Genomic DNA, 18,141 nt, shown 5'->3' on the forward strand with positions numbered 1-18,141 from the left:
AAAGGCTTTGGCCATGAATTATTTTGTATATCTATGACAGTGAATTATTTATTTTGAAGTACACGAGGTGATTACTATTAAACATCAATAGACAAGAAATAAAATTACCAGTGAAAGGAAAGGTCAGAACAACTGCTGAGAAGAGATAAAACGTTTTCAGAGAAGCCTTTTCTCCTCAGGAAGAGACGCAGTCAGCAAAGTGCCAAGAACTGTTGCATGGGGAGAAATGGAATATTTTTGGCCATGGCTCCTGTGTTCTGCTGATTTCTGAGATTGCTTCAGTTCTTTGCTCCCAACGAAGCTGGGATGCACAGCTATGGCTATTATAGATTTGGACATACAACACAGCATAACACAGGCCTGGCAGGATTTGTAGCTTTAAAAGTCTAACAAACAAAATGTAAGTGCAAGTTGGTCAGTCAAGACAGTTTTTCTCTGTGAGGAACAGAATTCCAAGTTCTTTTTCAGAGGCACAAGGTGGAACCAGAGACCAAAGGCAGCAGAGACCTGGTAGGGACCCCCGTGCTCCCAGCTCTGCCACCACAGCCAAGTTTAAACAGCTTTGCCAGCTGGAGCAAACAACAGACTCCACTCCCAAAGGCAGCAGGAAATACCAGACATCGAAATTCCACTGTAGTGCCAAATTCTTCATTTTTGTGACTTTTGTGTGCCTATCCTTGCTTGAAAAATAAATTTACATTTTACAAGCATTCTAACCTGATATTTTAAGCATCAGGATCTCAGTTCTTCTACTATTTGCAGCCAGGAGTGTTTCACCCATGATTTAAACATCTACTTTTAAAATCCACCACAAACAAGTCTAAGAAGCAACTCCAGGGCAGCAGGAGCAGGTCCTGGGTGTGTTAGCTGACCAAGAGCAGCAACACTGAGTTACAGCAAATTACATTTACACACAGAAGTTTCCAGACCAGGTGAGGATGGACCTGTGCACCATCCTGGATATCACCAGCAAGCGCATCAAGTGCAAGGGCCCAGAGCATCATCTGCGGGGCTTTCCCCCATGTTTTCCACTAACAATGAGTCTCCGCCGCCCAGAACATCTGCAGAGCTGGGAAAGCATTTAAGTACAGCGGAAAACAGGATGCTTAATAAACTAGAAAGCAGTCTGGAAAAAAAAAAATGTAATAAATGCAAGTTATTCAGATGGGACTAACCAGCTGCACAGCAAGAAGACAAAAGTCCCACTAAACAGGAGGGCTTTGGTGTTTGGTTTTTTTTAACCTCAGCAGGCTGCCAAGGCAAAACCCACAAGGGAATGGGGGTACCTGTGGCCATGGTTTGCAAGCTTCAGGAGCTGAATTAACTGCATCGCTGGAGATGCAGCAGGATCCTGCTTCAGCCTGGGTACCAAAACCATTTCTTAACACGAGACAAAGCTGTTTGTTGTTTTGTTTGTCTGTGTGGTTTTTGTTGTTTTGTTTGGTTCATGTTGTTTTTTTTTTTTCTTCCTTAAATTGAATATTTATGTCATTTCCTGGAGCAGCTGATTTAATTTCATCCCCGTCTAATGAGACTTGAACCAGTTTAAGTGGTTTGTCCTTAGGAGAGGCAGTGTGTCCACACATCCCCTCCAGAAATTCCTTTTTTCATGTCCTTCACTAGTAAAGAGGTAATAATTGCATTGAAATAAGAAAAAAAAATATTTCACAGTCAATGGAGAATAGATATTACAATAATGGTTCTATTCAGCTTGTCTAACAGCTTCAAGTCCAGGCCTGTGAAGCTGCTTTTTGTACTGTGGCAGAAACAGCCTGGTGGACACATCTTTCCAGATTGCATTTCAGAATTTAGGTTAACTCACACTTAACCTAACAAAAAAAAAAAGTCCTAACAAATAGTTAAACTCTCAGACTCCCTCCCAGAGCAAGTTTCCCTTCTCTAGCTCGACCTCAAGACACAGTAATTCAAACCTCAAAAAGAAAAGAGCCTTTCAAGACAAAAAGCTTGGGGGGGGGGGCGGAATTAATATCCTGGAACATGAAGAGATGGAAGTGTCACGTATTTTCCCCTGGTCTGTCTCTGGCCATCGACCCTGCTCTGGGATGCCATGGACCCATTTCTCCCTTTCACAATCCAGTTGAATTTTGCTCCCTCCTTCCACCTTCTCGTAATTAGGAAAGGGCGCAACCCACTCCCACCACAATGAGGTGGGTTTGGGTCATTTTCCCCCTGCCCTCAGGGGGTCCTGGAGGCCCCTGCAAAGAGGGGCTGATGGTTTTTGGTGTGTGCAGAGAACCCCAAGCCCTCCCGGGGGTTCCCTGGCAGCCCCACGTCCTCTCCCGCACCCGACAGGACACAGCTGCGCTGGATCGCTTCGCACAGCCTCAGAAAAGAGCTGAAGTCGCTCCAAACTCTGCGGGTTCACAATGGGCTGGGAAGATGAGCCTTGCATCATTTCCACTTGGAGAGAAAAGGCTTTTGATAACGTCCGTGTGCAGGAGGTGGCTCTTTGTCTCCATGCAAAGTCCTCCGCTCACTCCGAAAGATGAGAATCATCTCCAGGAGGTTTGCACCGTCCCTCCCATCGCACCCCATCTGTGCAAGTGCTGGACTAGTTCTGTCATAGCAATTAAAACCCCAGAAATCGCAAACTTACACAAATATCCTGACTATACGCAACAGTTCTTCCTTAGGAAACTGTTCTCCATTAGCCTTTGTAACCAAGACTCCTCGCTTCCACCTCCATGATAAGGGAACTGAAGATGTCTCAACTGCAGTTTCGTATATTCAGGAAATAAAATAATTTACAAAGAGACAGTACTCAGCTCCAAATGCAGATTTACAGTCAACACTAATCCAGGGGGACTCTAAAGATCATCTTTGGCTCCATTTCTCCAGATAGATTTCCGCTGTTCTTCCTGTTGTAACACGCCAAATTATAATTGTATAAAGGGATAGTCTCTATTCTTTAAGAAGTGGCCCTCAAATTGCTTCAACCTCTTGATGTTGAGTAGCTCACAAGAACAGAAAAGCTGCAACCTGAACTTATTGCTCTTGACAACGTAATTTTTCTGCTTGGGATCAGCCTCATGCAAAGAACCCCAGAGTGAATCGTAGAGTCTAGTGATATCATTAAACAAAAGACCTGAACAACAGATATTTCACGTGTTTCAAGGGAAATAACCGGCAGCAGAATAACCTCCGTCCTCACAAGCGCAGACCGATTTGAGTCTGCAGCTATGTGATGGTTTCTATTTCCTCTATGGGCTCTTAGCTTGATTGGATTAACTTTAGCTGCAGCCCCTCCAGCGATACTCCCAGCTGGATTTCTGCATTAAAAAAATAGAAAAAGAAGCAAGGTGGGGCTTTCGAAGCTGCTGCTGGGTTGGGATTGGGGGGTTTGGTACCTTCAGTGCCAGGAGGACACACTGAGCATTATGCAGCCATCAGGGCAAGACACTTGTGCTCAACGATGCCCCTGCAGCAACGATTCATCTTTAAACTATTCCAGCACACGAGTAGCTGCTGTCAATGAATTCTCCAAATAACTCTCATCCCTAAACCCTTCCGAACACCCCAGATGAGCTGAACTCACGACCTGGCTGTCAGACACGCTTGCATGTAACACTGTCTGGATTACGCTTGTGCCCATCAAACCCTTGAACCTGTCACACTATGACCACCTGGCACCACGGTATGGGTGACCTGGCACTGGGTTTCCTCTGCTTTCTAATATACCAAATAGTTCAAAAAAAGCGAATAGTTGGGGAGAAGGTCACTGCCTGCTTCAGCAAAAAATCCCGTTTCACTGGGAGCGGGATCGGGCTTTGCCCTTTTTCCCAGAGAAGCAGGCGGTTTGGTTTGGAAAAGCTGTATCACCGAACAAACCCTGAGATCAGCACACATTTCTTCATCTTTGGCTCTTCAGCTCCATTAATTGTAGACCTTTTATTGGTTTGCAGCTTGCCGTGCAACTTAATCAAAACGCTGTGGGATTCTGGTGGAGACACGGTTGAGGGAACAGACCAGTTTGTTCTTTTATTTTCGCACCTTGGCATCCTGACTTTTCTCTGCAACCCTCCCCAACATGGATTTTTTTCCTCTACTATCTTCTTCCACCTTATTTTACACAAATTAACCTACAGGAGTTTTGCTACAGGTTTCAGGAAGAACCTAATTTCAGTTCTGGAAACCCGGGCAGGCACCAGCCCAAAGCTGCTGCAAAGTCCTGTCCCTCTGTCGCAGGGCAAAGACAAATGACTTACAACAAATACTGTGAATAACCCCATTTAAATCAGCAAAGATGCATTCAACACCCTCAAAAGACAGGGATGTTTTCACACAAACCACACAATGTAAATCCTCATAATCCCAAGATTTACCCACCACTTCTTACAGAATTCCATTTATGAAAAACAAACAGCTCCTAACACAAAACAAGCAGGATAAAGGCAGTTTTCTCTTATTTTTCCTTGTAAAAAGAGGCCACAATTCCCTCCATCCCGCTGGCACTGCAGGTAACAGGGAACAATTTGCGATAGATGTTGGTCTTTGATCACAGCTCTGAGACCGAGTCCAATGACTGTAAACCACCAACCCCTCCCATGCCCATAAATAACACATGGATATGTATTCATACAAACACACACCTATAACGTATTGGGACAGCAAGTCAGAACTGGTAGGAAAACATTCTCTTCTTTTCCAAAATCGGTTTAATAATCCCTACTTTACACATCTGTTCCTGTTGCTAAAAACAACTGAGCTTTGTGGTTTACCTGTTTATTCCGAAGCAAGTTCTGCTGTGCAGGAGTAGGTGTCGATTGCTCTATTTTAGATAAACTGTTGGGAACCATCACGCAGCGATTTCCCCCCTCCCCACAGCGACATCGCTGCCACGAGCCCATCGCACCCAAGATTCCAAAGGCAGGAGGAACCAACAGGACGGATGCAACTGAGTTTGCTATTTTGGGGAGAAGCAAAGCAAACTTAAAATTTAAGCTATTGTTAAAGCTCCTCTAAGTAAATTCAATATAATTCAGAACTCCTTCATTGCAAAGTATCTCCAAAACGATCAGCAAACATTCTGTTTGCAAGGAAAACATTCCAAGCCAACTCCAAACCCTTTCACAGTCGTTCTGAAGATGAACCCAATTCCTGCGCACCCTCGAGCTTCCAAATGTCACCTGCAGCCAGTGTCGTGTCCATGACTAAACTGATGCCTTTTTTATTTTTCCCCTCAAAACCTACACATTTTCCAATGGTAAAAAAGTGTTTTCTTAAGACACTGTGGCAGAAACCTAAAACCTACGCAGAGGATATTCTGCCCAGCAAAGTCACAAGTTACAAATACTAAAACTGATCAGAAAATACTGAGGCAGGAAGGTTCCCAAGCAATTTGGTTACACAACGAGCATCCACCTTCTCCCTCCTCTCCACACCATCTATTCTAAACCATGAAACGTGCAGCTCATCAACAGAGGAACCAGGGAGGAAGAAGAGATGATCTAATTAAATATTACCTCCTCAACTGAAACACTAATTTAGGTTTCCTAGAAGACCTTTTGTTGTTAAAGCAAGAAAGATTTTGCAGCAGCAGGTCCTAAAGTGCTCATCTAAATACAAACTGCAATACTTCTACCTATTTTTACATTACTATAAATATCTGGTTTTGCTGCACAGATTTCAGAAAATACATATAGTATTTCCAGCTCTAAACTGGGAGTAGAGTATTTGAATATCTTGGTTCAGCCCTCTGATAACAGCGCTTTACATGCACTCCTGCTGGTTCACAGAGAACAACCAGTGCTATTCACTATGCCCCAGAACAGCAAAAATTATAGATGCTCAGGTCACCAGGAGATACTCTGGAGACCACAAGTCTCTATTCCACAAATAGTTAGAGAGGTTAAATTTGAAGCCTTTTAAGATTTTAATAGCTTTACCCCTTTGGAGGAAGAGCTTTTACTGAAAAGAAAATATCTTGACTAAAATACAAGAACATACAATTGTTTAACCATGGCAAAATACATTCGGAATGAATCCTCCAGCATTCAACAAGCTTAAGGAAATCTCCACTTGATGAAAACCCACTCAACAGGTTTTCTTTTAAAGTTGTAATGAACGTCTTCATAGTTCAGACACTCAGGTCAGCTCTACAAATGGGAAACGTAGACAAGAGTGTTTGGAAACAGCATGAGGTGACCTCAAAACCTCCCTCTCCACTGAAAATAGAGGGGAAAACTTCAATATTGGAAAAGCTGGCGCTGGTGACAGAGAAGAGCTTTATCAATCTATATACAAACATAACGATTGCTTTATAGACAGGTTATGTCTGTCCTACAATGGGGTCATTAATCTAATGAAAATATATCAAGAAAAATGTGTCAGGACTGACAATGATGCTCTACCTCGTAATTAATCCTGACCACGTATCATCGCTACAGGCAAAAGAGCCGTTAAGACGAAGACACTTAAATCACTTTACAGATGGAGCTCATCACACCACTGTAAAAGTGGTTTATTAGCAACATACTGCAAAGCACCATCTGAAATTTTCTAAGTTATTTAGTGTGTATTTAATATTTGTTGTGGCTTTATTTTTGCATCTTAGTTACCTTTAGAAGTTTGTATTATTAGTGACAGGTCTGCCGCTGACAAACGTAGCACCGCAAGCAGAATTCACTCACAAGTGGGCTTTTTGTGAGGTGCTTTTCTTTCGAACGACTGGCAAGGGCACTGCCAAAGAATTCTGCAAACACGCAGAGATCCAGTTCGCAATTAAGCCCAGACAATAGCGGCGCTGATTACAGCGTTGATGCCGAACACATTCAGCAACATGCGCTGCAAAAAGAGACTGCGCACACGGGATAAAGGGATCCACTTCTGCACTAGCAGCTTTACCCAAAATTTAAATAAAAAGAATTTTCAAAGTAAACATTTTAAGCAGAAACATAAGCATTCTGCAGTATTCTATGCATATATGAGCATTTTTATTTTACGCCTCATAAGCATTTCTATTCTACCCATTATGAGCGCTGACTAATAACGCAAATAGAGTTTTGACTTTTTTTCCTAGCATTGCTGATAATTTTCAGAAAATATGGTGCCTGCAACATCTCAAGTAAAGGCAGGAAAAGCTAAAACTCCTGGTTACTTCACCCATTTTAGCTGAATCCAGCACTGTGTTACAGCCTGTAAGGCTTCGTGGTGTTAGATGGATGTGAAGACAAAGTATTTGCTTGTGAGAAAGACATAGAAAATGCCATTAGCAAAGCTGCCAGCGAGAATTCTAATGCCATATTCATCTCAAAGAAATTGTCAGTGGCTGTATCTTCCTGTTTGAGTGGTTGCTGGTTTTTGAGAGGCACTTGCAGAATACAGGAGAAACCCAATTACAGAATATAGCAATATCTTTGTCAAAAAACAGCAAGCAGTTAAATCTCCCCTACACATGGAAACGTGTATTAAAGCTAATTACTGTACATCGGTCAATGTAATTGCAACTCTAGAGCAACATGGCCCACATAATTAGTTGGCACTAATGGAAACCTCAAAATGCATCAAACGTTCTAAAACACTCTGCGTTGAGTATTTCCTGCTGCTTCTCTGGTCAAATTTAAGCAGCGCTTGGCCAAAGAGAAGACAACAGGTTATTACATGACCAAAAAATATTTTTGTTTCCCTTTGCTGTTCTTGTTAGCTCAGCTCCCTTTTGTTCTGCAGGATACAACCCTCACCATTGTGAAACTGCTCACCCAGCTCAGGACACAATCAGGAGAGGGCACAGTGATGTCTCCCAGCCTTCAGCTTGCTCCAGGGTCAGCTTTATTTCTATTTACACCACTTGGTGTTGCTCAGAGATGCTCTGCCAAGGTGGGAAGAGCGGGAAGATGAAGACTTGCAGCTGCAGCAAGTCCCATCAGGACACCTGGAGCATTATTGACTCCCAGGGCAATGAGAGCCGTGCAGAACAGAACGAGCATCTCTGCTGCACCTGGTACCTGCTGCAGCACAGGAGCAGAACCACCTGCTTATAAAGACCACGCTTTACAAAGTCTGAAATGCTGGGCAGAAAACACTACTCAGCTGCAGGTTTCACAGAATTAGGGTTAGCAAACTATTAAGCGATTTTATCCCTTCTACCAAATGTTTCCTCCAAAAGGAAAAAAAAATAGTTTCATCTTCTCTGAAGGCCATAGCTGAAAGACCAGTTTTTGACTGCAATGGCAGAGGGTTTTAAACCTGAGGGTGGTGAGAGCCTGGCCCAGGTTGGCCAGAGAGGTGGTGGATGCCCCATCCCTGGAGACATCCCAGGCCAGGCTGGACGGGGCTCTGAGCAACCTGAGCTGGTGAAGATGTCCCTGCTCATGGCAGGGGTGGCACTGGGGTGCTGGGAAGGTCCCTTCAATCCAAACCATCCTATGATTCTGTATTTTTGCCATGACAGTGGACTAATTCTATACTAGGGACAGCATGTAACCATGCGCAACGGTCAAATAAAGGCCATCATGCACCTGGTATCATCTCGGTGACCACCAGATGTATCTCGCCCTACAAACCAAGTCCACAAGCAAACAGCACAAGGAGATCTTATAGAAGAAACACGGAATTTACTAGAAAATTCTTTGTGAGGCAAGTATTTCTCAAAGCAAGTGGCCACCATGGTCCTTTGTAAAGTCCGATTATTTGCAGGCTCCAACAGCTGTGAGACAGTTTAACAGTTTGGTTCTGGTTTAGTTGCAGAACCAACCCAGTTCCTCAGTGTTTGAGCTTAATCTAACACCACACTTATCCACCAGTAATGTGCTCTCACCTAATAAATGAGTGGTTTAATGCACATTTAGTGACTTATTTCAAGTAGGTAAAAATTCACCAAACCACCTTCCTGTCATCTGCTTGGAGAAACAAATTCCCATGTTAGGGTAATAGAATATGGTAATGTGATATTTCCACAGTAGCTACAGAAAGGTGTGTGTTTGGACACAGCCCTCGAAACACAGCCCAGCTCATCTCCACAGGGGAAAAACAAAATACATCGAGCTTCTGGAAATTTCCAAACAGAAGATGGTCCTTTAGAAAAAAATAACAAAACACACCAACACACAGGTACAAAACCAAAACAACAGCCAACACCACACACCCCACTGGGGAAGTGGCTCTGGACTTGCCCATTTGGAGTCCCCCACGATTAACACCAAGCAGAAATAAAAAATGAAAAGCTTAAAGCTCCTCTACAATCTAAAGGCCACCCACGTTTTACTGAGAGGATCTTGAACTTCAGCAGGTGCCCTGTGGATGCACAGACCCAGTTATTTAAAATAAATGATACATCAAGCAACCCAGAAGGACTTCATCTGATTATTACAGCTGAACCGTTACCACTGAGGCAGCACAAGGAGAATAACAGACCACCACAGAATTACTACAGAAAAAGCTCACTGAACAACCAGGCCTGGAAACATTAACTGAGGCCACCAACCAGGATGAGGAGATTCCAACAATAATCTAGAGCACCCTGCTGCGCTGGAAGGGCAGTATCGACCTGCAGATGTTACACACAGGATGGACAGACGCCAAAGTTGAAGACAATATCTGATCTTCACGGGCAGCCAGTGAGTTGTTTCTACCTGTAGTAACCTGGTGCCGCTAGTAGTGAGTGAGACAAGTGAACGCACAGGCAAAACATTCTGTTTTCAGCACAGGTCTCACACACAGGTCTCACAGCCAGGAACAGAATATTCTCCTCGAGCTTCTACCCAACCACTGTTCAATATTCAAGTATAAAACCAAAATTAATACTAACCTATTATCTTCTGGATACTACAGGCTTCCTTTTCCATCCAGAAATTCAATGCATTCACTCTTCATTCTCTTTCGACACCACTGGGAACCCATCAATTATTACTTTATAGCGCAGGGCATCCCAAGGTTCCAGCCAGGGCCAGGACAAGGTGCTGGAATTGAGATACCCCCTCCAGAGACCTTCCCAGTCCTGCTCCAGCAAAACACCCTTTTAGCAAATGCCAAAATGCTCCTTGTTTGTACAAAATAAACTGTTTGGTCTATGTCAACAGCTTCTCTGCTGCTGTTCCCCCAGTAGATTAATTATCAGTCCACCCAGATCTTCTCCGTCATCATATTAACTGATGCAATGTCATTTAAAACATATCACATGCAGGAATACACCAAACTTGAAAATGTGAATAATTCATGAAGGCAAAATGTCTACACAAAGCTGGGAGATTTTACAAACATCATTCTTTCATCTACCACCCTCCCCTGTATTTTTTTAAACCAATACTGAACTTGAGGGCAATTAATATCCCGTACAGCTCTAACAGCAGCAAAATCATCTTTAGCATCTCCTTCAAAACACTGCTTCATACTGTCCATCACCCACAGGAAAACACGAGCAAAACAGAAGTCTATGAATAACTCTGGTTTTTCTCCAGGATTCAATCTAGAGTGTTTCTAAATATGTATAGTGCCTAAACTACATTAACACATTAAAGCTTTGGAGATTGTCATCACTGCTTCTGCAGCTTAATTTCATCTGTCCCTCACAATTCCCATCTTCAACTACTTTCATCCTAAAGAAAAAAAAAAAATCACTCCACTTTAAATATAAAACCTCACAATGCTCACATAAGCAGATTGCTAAGCATGTTTTAAGAGGATATATATTTAAAACCTGGCAGCAAAACTTTATTCCCCCACTAAACAGGAGTATTCTCTCAGATTCTATTGCCTTGATGTTAATAAAAAGCATATTCTACGATCAGTTAAGCTTGAAAAAATCTGGGAAGGATGATGAGTTGGACAAGTCAAACAATTCAGGAGTAGACTTGGAGAATATAGCGAGTGATAGAGGAGCGAATGTTGTAAGCAAGTGATAAAAAAAATAAACCCCCCCACCACAAGGGATTTGGTGTGTTTGTTTTCCACTCCAGCTGCACAAAGGATAGAAAGGCACGGTGCAATAACACAAAATGGATGCTTTTCTGCAGACAACACCTTAATTTCCAAACAGGTTTGTCTCTCCGGTTAAAAATTCATTTCCTACTTCTGACTGGAGATTTTAATTGCTCACAGAGATGCTCTTTTCTGCTCATTCAGAAGTAATGAGAGGATTTAAGCCATTCTGTGCCTGAGACAGTCCTGCTGCACAGAGTAATTGGAAATGACAGATCACATCCCCCAGCGCGCGCTTGACGTTTGTACATCAAATTCTGGAATAAACCCCGGCAGATCCACCACAATACTCACCCCGAGCTGAACAAACTCGGCAGCAAAAGCCTGCAAAAAATAAAACTTACCAATTTCAGATTAAACACACAAGAGCAGCATGTATTAATTATTGGGCAGAAGTTTAAAGTTTCCTTTAATCATTTTGAAATGCTTTGAAATCACGTCTGGTGGAGCAGCTCTGAAAGAGCTTTTATCTCTTCAGCTGTGACACAGGAGCCAACGCTGGAAACCCCAGACGATATTTTCTACCTTCCAGTTCTGGCATCTCCCCTTCTAAACGGGTTTCCTAAAGTTGTGCACAGCAAGACACACCACAACTCTAAGAAACTATTTGGGTACAAAAAATAACCACTAAATTTAACATGAGGAAAAACTCTACTCGAAAGTCACAGAAAGCCAAGCTTCGGTTTAATATGTGTATTTTATATATTATCCCAGAGGCTCTTTGCAAGTACAACAGGTTGAAAATGCTGCCTCCTCTGTGCTACCCAGCTCATGCTTACAGCATGAATAATTCCATAGGAAGTACAAAAGAAGGTAATTAACATACTTCTCACATAAAAACAAACAGCCAGGCTAATAGCATGCAGACCTGCTCTCACGCACCACCTTACCCGGAATAATTCTCCATTGATACTCACAAGCCCTCACACTGGAGTAATTTATGGATGCCATGGTAACGTAACTACAGCTCACCAAGTCTCACCTTCCAGCAAATTCACGCAACTACCACCTCCTTAAAATCAGATTTTTCATCACCTCCACCCTGTTCCCCCCACCAGCATCCTTCAGAAGTTACCCAGCTCACTTACCATCCAAACAGGGAAAATAAAAACCTCCAAATATTGAGGTTTTTAGGTATGACGGCCCTTCAGCTGGAGAACAAAAATAAGCAGCTCATCCATGTCTGGGGTGGGGGGTCCCCATGTGTCCCTCCCCCGGGTATCGCCCACCCCTGCAAACCCCCAGCCAGATGCCTCCTGCAGCTGCGAGTTATTAAACGGGATGAACATTTAACCATTTAGGCATCAGCAGCAGGTTTTAAACACATCGCAGGAACTCCGGACACAGAGTTAAGCAGATACAGACATTTAAGAAGCACGGGAAAGGGAGAATCGGCTCTTTCCTTACCTTAAGCAAAGGGAGGTCTCTGAATTCTAATGCATCTCAGATTTCTTCCAACTTCAAAAATATCTTGGTTAGTGATTTAAAGCGATTTCCCCTCTCTGATTTCCTACAGCAGAGATGTGGAAGAAAAAAAAAAAGGGGGGGGTGGGAAATTGAAGTACTTAAGGATCTGCAACAGCCAGAGTCGAATTTTTTCCCATGTCTGTAAAAATCCCCTTATTCAGCCCTGCCGGCTCTTAAGACGGCACCGCTGACGGCTTCCAAGGCTCAGCTCTTGATGTGCAGAATCACCGAAGGATCAAGAGCATCAATGTCACATCCCCGTGGAGGGGCCGGGTCCGCTCCCCCCACCCACAGGCAAAACCTGCATGGAGCTGCCGCCAATCGCCGCTCAAACCCCCGTTTAAACCCCCGCGGAAAGGATCCCGGTTTTAGCTAAGCCGTTACGCTGTCTCACTCGAGGAGCTGCGCAAGTGGGAGAATATAAACGGAAAAGCTCATAAAACACAAGTCAGAGACCGACCTTGAAACAAATTACAGCCGCCCGCGTCTGAGCGCTTGCACAGGCTCCGGAATTATTAAATGAGCTTCAGAAGAGATTTAACTAAGCAAATGCCACTGCAACGCTTTATTTATGGTGTGTGTGTCGCTCCCAAAATATTTGCTAAGGTTTTTCATCTCCTTTATTGCTTTTGCATTTTTCCTAATCAAACCCAACAGGCACAAACCCTATGGAGGCTGGAAGATGATTATTTTTTTTGGACAGTATTTCAAAACACAGTGGCCTAAAGTTCCTTAAAAGAGAAGTCATGAACACAACATCCTAAATACAAGCTATATGTGGATTAAATGGAAATCAGGACACCAGCATCAACTTGAAACACCACATAATTAACTCCTGAAATGGCATTTTAATGGTCTCTGCCCTTCCTCAGCTTGGCAATAGTGTGTATAATTACTCTCCTATTAGCCCTCTGCACCCTTCCCTCGCATTCCCAATTTTAAATTAAACAAAACCTCTTCTGTTGGAGTTTGCCTTGGAGAAGCCCTGTTTTAAAAGGATTACCCGTCACCAAAAGCAAACTGGATTCCACAAAAGCAGGCTTATTTGTGCACTTGAAGTCTATTTCTTTAGGTATCCAATACACACCTGGATCTTAAAAAAAAAATCCATTTGAATTTTCTTACTGAATTAGCTCAATAAAATAAATTTTATCACCCATTAAAATTTATGCAAACGCAACGTGAGCCTGCACAGTATTTCTTCCTATAATCCTCTAGCTGGAGGCTCTATTTAATAAACAAAGGCAGCTCTAATAATTCAAATCTTACTTTCAAAGATGTGACGTGCCTGTCAGGAGCTTTCTGCAGCAGTCAGAACGCTTCTCCCATCTCTCTCCAAGGCTTTGCATACTTTTAAGCCCGTGTCTCGCCTTTTGAATGCTGATAACTCCTGCGCTTCTTTTCTTTCCTTTAAAGGATTAAATGCAACCGCACAGACATTTTTATTAGTGCACCACGCACCATTAAATTGTCAGTTCGTCTTCTCTTTAAAAAATAAATAAATATGTGGCCTTGAAAACATCTTGACAACAAAATACTCATTTCCGTGGCACTTCTTTATAAACTGAAGCAAACAAAGCCAAGATCCCACTGAAGAACCACAGGTATTTTTCCTTACAGCAGGCTGCACAATGAGAACCACCCTCCACACAACATGGATTTTTAAACACTGCCCCATCACATCCACCAGAAAATCTTCCACTTGGCTCCCCCAGGACATTTAGTTTTATTATTTAAGAGTTCACCCCACAGCCTTCAAGTGCCAAGGTGAGAACTCGCCCATTTTGTGCTCTGGCCATATGGGAACAACTCCCAGAGCAGAAATCCAAGTTTTTAACAGGAGAAAACACTAATATTTCCATCTGAGACAGCACACAAAGATGGTGCCAACCTCATGCTACGCGCCCCACACTGAGAAGATGATGGCTTGGGGTTCTCTGCAGTTATTTCCTAAGGGTGCTCTGGATTTTTAACACCTCATTTTTTGTCAATATTTCTATCTGGGAGTTAATCTACTTTCTCACACCACAGGTTCCTCCTCTCAAACTCCCACCTACTGCCAAAGGTGCCCAAATTTCTTTCAACAGGGTTGAATCTTGGCACCATTTAAACCACCCTAAGCTTGAGAAAAACCACCCAGCCCCACAGAAATGCAGTCCCTGCCCAAATTGAACCCATCGGGAGGATTCTGCCCATAAAAACCTTTTACCTTGTGTCTCATGACCAAGTTTTAAAAGCAATGAACACGTTTGAGGTGTTTGACTCAAAAGACACAAGACCCATTGACACTTTAGATTTGCACACTTGTTTCTCAGCAGCAGTAATCTCCCTGCATCTCTTCAGTGAAGAGAAACCCCTCTAAAAGAGCTGGTAAAATTCCAGAAACCATTGTAATCCTGTTCAACACCTACACACAGATCAGGTCTCCCTTGGTCCCTTACAAACAGGTCAGCGGAGAATAAACAAGAAGCATCATTGCAACAGCTTGGACACGGTCAGGAGAGGCAATCTGGCCAAGTTACGCTTCTGTCTGCAGAAACAACAGCTGCAGAGCCTGGTAATAACCCCAGGAGATGGCCCAGGGAGCACTGAGCAGGTGCTTTGCCCCACTGCTCACACAAACAGCTCACACCGGCCCAGGACATCACTGTGACGGTGCCAAACCCTTCGTGGTGCCTCCAAAGGGGTTGGAGATATCAGTGCAGTTGGACATTCAGCAGTTGCACATTTATCAAGCGCTTTTATGAATACATCCATAAAAGATTCCCAACCATACGTAAAGACAAGTTTTTGCGCTCTGATCCAAGGCACCTGCTTCGTTTTAAGCCTTGCTCTGCTCAGCTTCACTTCTCCAAACCCAGCTTCGGCACCAAAACAAAGCTTTGGGTTCCTTTTGCAGTATTCTTGAAATTATAGTGATTCCAGCACAGTTTGGCAGGTCGTTAATTCACGTACGGGCGATTAGGAGCCTTCGCCCGCAACCTGCAATTTCAGCACGAGCACAGCAGCGCGATCAGATAACGTGTTAATAACCTGCTGGGGCTAAATACAGTGTTACAGCAATGGGAGTACAGAACAGCAACACAAGCAGCCCAACACACCGATTTTACACAATTCCAAACTCCTGACCAAAACCAAAATCCTGTTTCTAGGTACAGGCTAGCGCTTTATAGAACACTGTGAGAAAGCAGTACCCTAAAACACAATGAAAACAGCAAGGATTTGCTGTGGGGTTTTTTCTCTTTTTTTTTTTTTTTTTTTTAATTACAAAAAGAGGACTATTTGTAACTGCCCACAGCTTGCCCCAGGAAGCACAGCCTTTCCAGTGGACAACAGCATAAATCCAGCTTTGGCACGAGGCTTGAAGCTGCTCCCTGGAGGGAGCCTCACATAGAAGAACAAGACTTTCCCATCTTTGATAACGGGAGGTTTGACAGGGGGCAAAGCTCACAGACAGGGCATCGAGGAGACAAGGACTCAACCGCCCAAGGAAGGACTCAAAACAGGAGAAGCAACAGAATCTCATCCTAAGGTTCTCAGGACAGATCCCAAGAGGCAGTCCAGAACCAGTTTAACTAATTTTGTTCATATTACTCTCATGAATCCACAAAAATAACATTTTCTCTTCATGCCCTGATAGGAGGATTTTATCTGGTTTCTATTCAACAGAACAATAAAACCTCATATTTTACTTCATCGATCTACAAAACAGAATTTTGTGAGTTATTTCTACAACCCACCACTTTTAAGAGGGGAAAAAAAAATATCTCCATTCCGCTTCCAGCTGTTGCACATTTCTGACACTGAGCCACAGGCACAGGCAGGACGGCTCCTTCTCCAGCTGCCTTTAAACATTTTCCCACCCTAGTCAAAAACCCAACAGAGGTTTACTCCATAACATAGAGTTTCTGTCACCTCCCAGGTGAGCAACGTGGAACCTGCAACCTGGTATCTCAGGATTTGGGGTTATTATGTATTATATCCACTGCTGGAAGAGGGCAGAGGAGAAAATCCTGCTCTCAGTGCCCCAAACACCCCAAATTTCACGCCAACATTCGTCACTTATTAAGAGCACTTTTCGATTTAAATAAGGTAGTTAAAGTGATCGCACCCAATTAACTGCTCAGTAGGAGGATGGCGTTAATATTCATGAGACATTCAAAGCTGACGTGGGATTCTTAATTGTCTGAACCCACATGCAACAAAGCTGCACTAATACTGTACCATCCCCCCCCCCAAATGTTTTTGTTTTTTAAAATCAATATTCATTTAAGAAGCCGATTTGGGTTCTATTATGATATCTTTGATCTAGATATATGTTGTCTTAGCTATTTTTTACGCTGCAACATTTTGCTAAGAAAGCTTAAATCTTCTTGGAGAAGGGGACAACTTTATAGCAGCAAAATTTGAAATTCACTGTCAAGCAGGCAGGGAAGTTGTTAACAATCCCGCAAGTATTAAAATGCAGCACATCACAGGTCGAATCCAAGAAAAATAAACTCCATTTGCTCGAATAAACACTGTAAGGACTGGAACTGGTAAGACCAGTTTAATTGTAGTTGCTTGGGGGTGGGGGGAAAAGAAAACTTTAACTGGTCAATGGTCCTTCTGGAGCAAGGAACATCACCACAGAGCATTACAGGTGCTCATTTTAAAGCAGTTGTCAGAACAAGGATTAAGCCTCCAAGCAGATGCCACGAGCTATGCCCTTGGGGATGAGACCTGCACACTGTATAACCCATGTCGGGAAAACGCAAACATTTACACCAACTATAAAAAAGGGAAGACTGGAAGACTGATAGTTGTGTTTTTTTCATTTACATGGGTTTTGTAAATAGGTTTTTAGGATGACAGATGTGGATTTAAGGCAAAATGGGAATGCTGGGTTGACAAAACCAGAACTCGCTGTGCTGCTTCACCATCACAAGAACATGCACCTCGCACACATCACACCCCCAGCAAACACTGAAACAGCAAACCCGGCTGTTCCTGGGGTTTCCCAGCACGGAAAAGATCAATTTTTGACTTCCTGATACTGTGCCCTTTCTTATAAACACACCTGTTAGGAGATGAAGCAATTTATGAAGTGTCAGAGAAACGCAGCATCACCTTAAGTCTTCTGAACGCGAACAATGGTGGTTCTGTGAGCTTTCATCTTCCCAAGACACTAACACCATGAAGTGTAAAAAACCACCCCAACATATTTAGGTAAAAGGCTTGAGAATTAATCTTTAAAAGGTAAGGACCCGATAAATCTCACTTCTGCAAAAAAAGCAAATTTTTGCCAACAGCAAAACACACGTCACAGCTCCGCATTAGCGTGCAGCGTCGTGGCAGCCCGTTTGCATAGCTATTACCCGATAAATTTGACACGCCACAAATACCAAGGACACTTCACTGCTACTGAACGCAGATGCCAAGACTTGCTTTTCTAAAAAAGCCAGAACTGGGCAAAATCCGTTGTCTAAAGAGCAACATTCACTGGTGGTGTTTGCTGTAATTCTCAGCTCTGCGACCTGCTATGCTTAAAGTTCAGGATGAAATTCATCTTCTGTAAGATACAAGGCACCAAATATTTACTTGTAGATGTAGCTCAAAGATCAAACACAAGTTTAAGGACTAGATGTGTATTGTGACTGCCTTTCTCCACATCACACCAATAGGGACACACAACCTCCTGTCCAGACTATTGAAACACCTCATGGAAATAAAACCCGTAACTATTGAGGAAAGGATCTG

At 43.1% G+C, this 18,141-nt stretch overlaps 1 protein-coding gene across 10 annotated transcripts in view; it reads right to left on the bottom strand.

Annotated features, from left to right (window-relative positions):
* The window catches only part of GLCE (glucuronic acid epimerase), a 48,250-nt gene that overhangs the window by 21,958 nt on the left and 8,151 nt on the right, over positions 1-18,141 (bottom strand). For 4 of the 10 annotated variants that reach the window (XM_065847705.2, XM_065847706.2, XM_065847710.2 and 1 more), the window contains exon 2: positions 12,343-12,445. The exons of 1 other annotated variant lie outside the window; for it this stretch is intronic. The gene's annotated coding sequence lies outside the window, so the exon portion shown is untranslated. Of the gene's footprint in view, positions 1-11,229; positions 11,260-12,023; positions 12,094-12,342; positions 12,446-13,671; positions 15,024-18,141 lie in introns of those variants that run through there. 5 more of the 10 variants (XM_071813934.1, XM_071813936.1, XM_071813937.1 and 2 more) reach the window with 4 other exon arrangements.

The sequence above is a fragment of the Patagioenas fasciata genome, chromosome 12 (genome assembly GCF_037038585.1).
Source record: "Patagioenas fasciata isolate bPatFas1 chromosome 12, bPatFas1.hap1, whole genome shotgun sequence".
Taxonomy (NCBI): Eukaryota; Metazoa; Chordata; class Aves; order Columbiformes; family Columbidae; genus Patagioenas; species Patagioenas fasciata.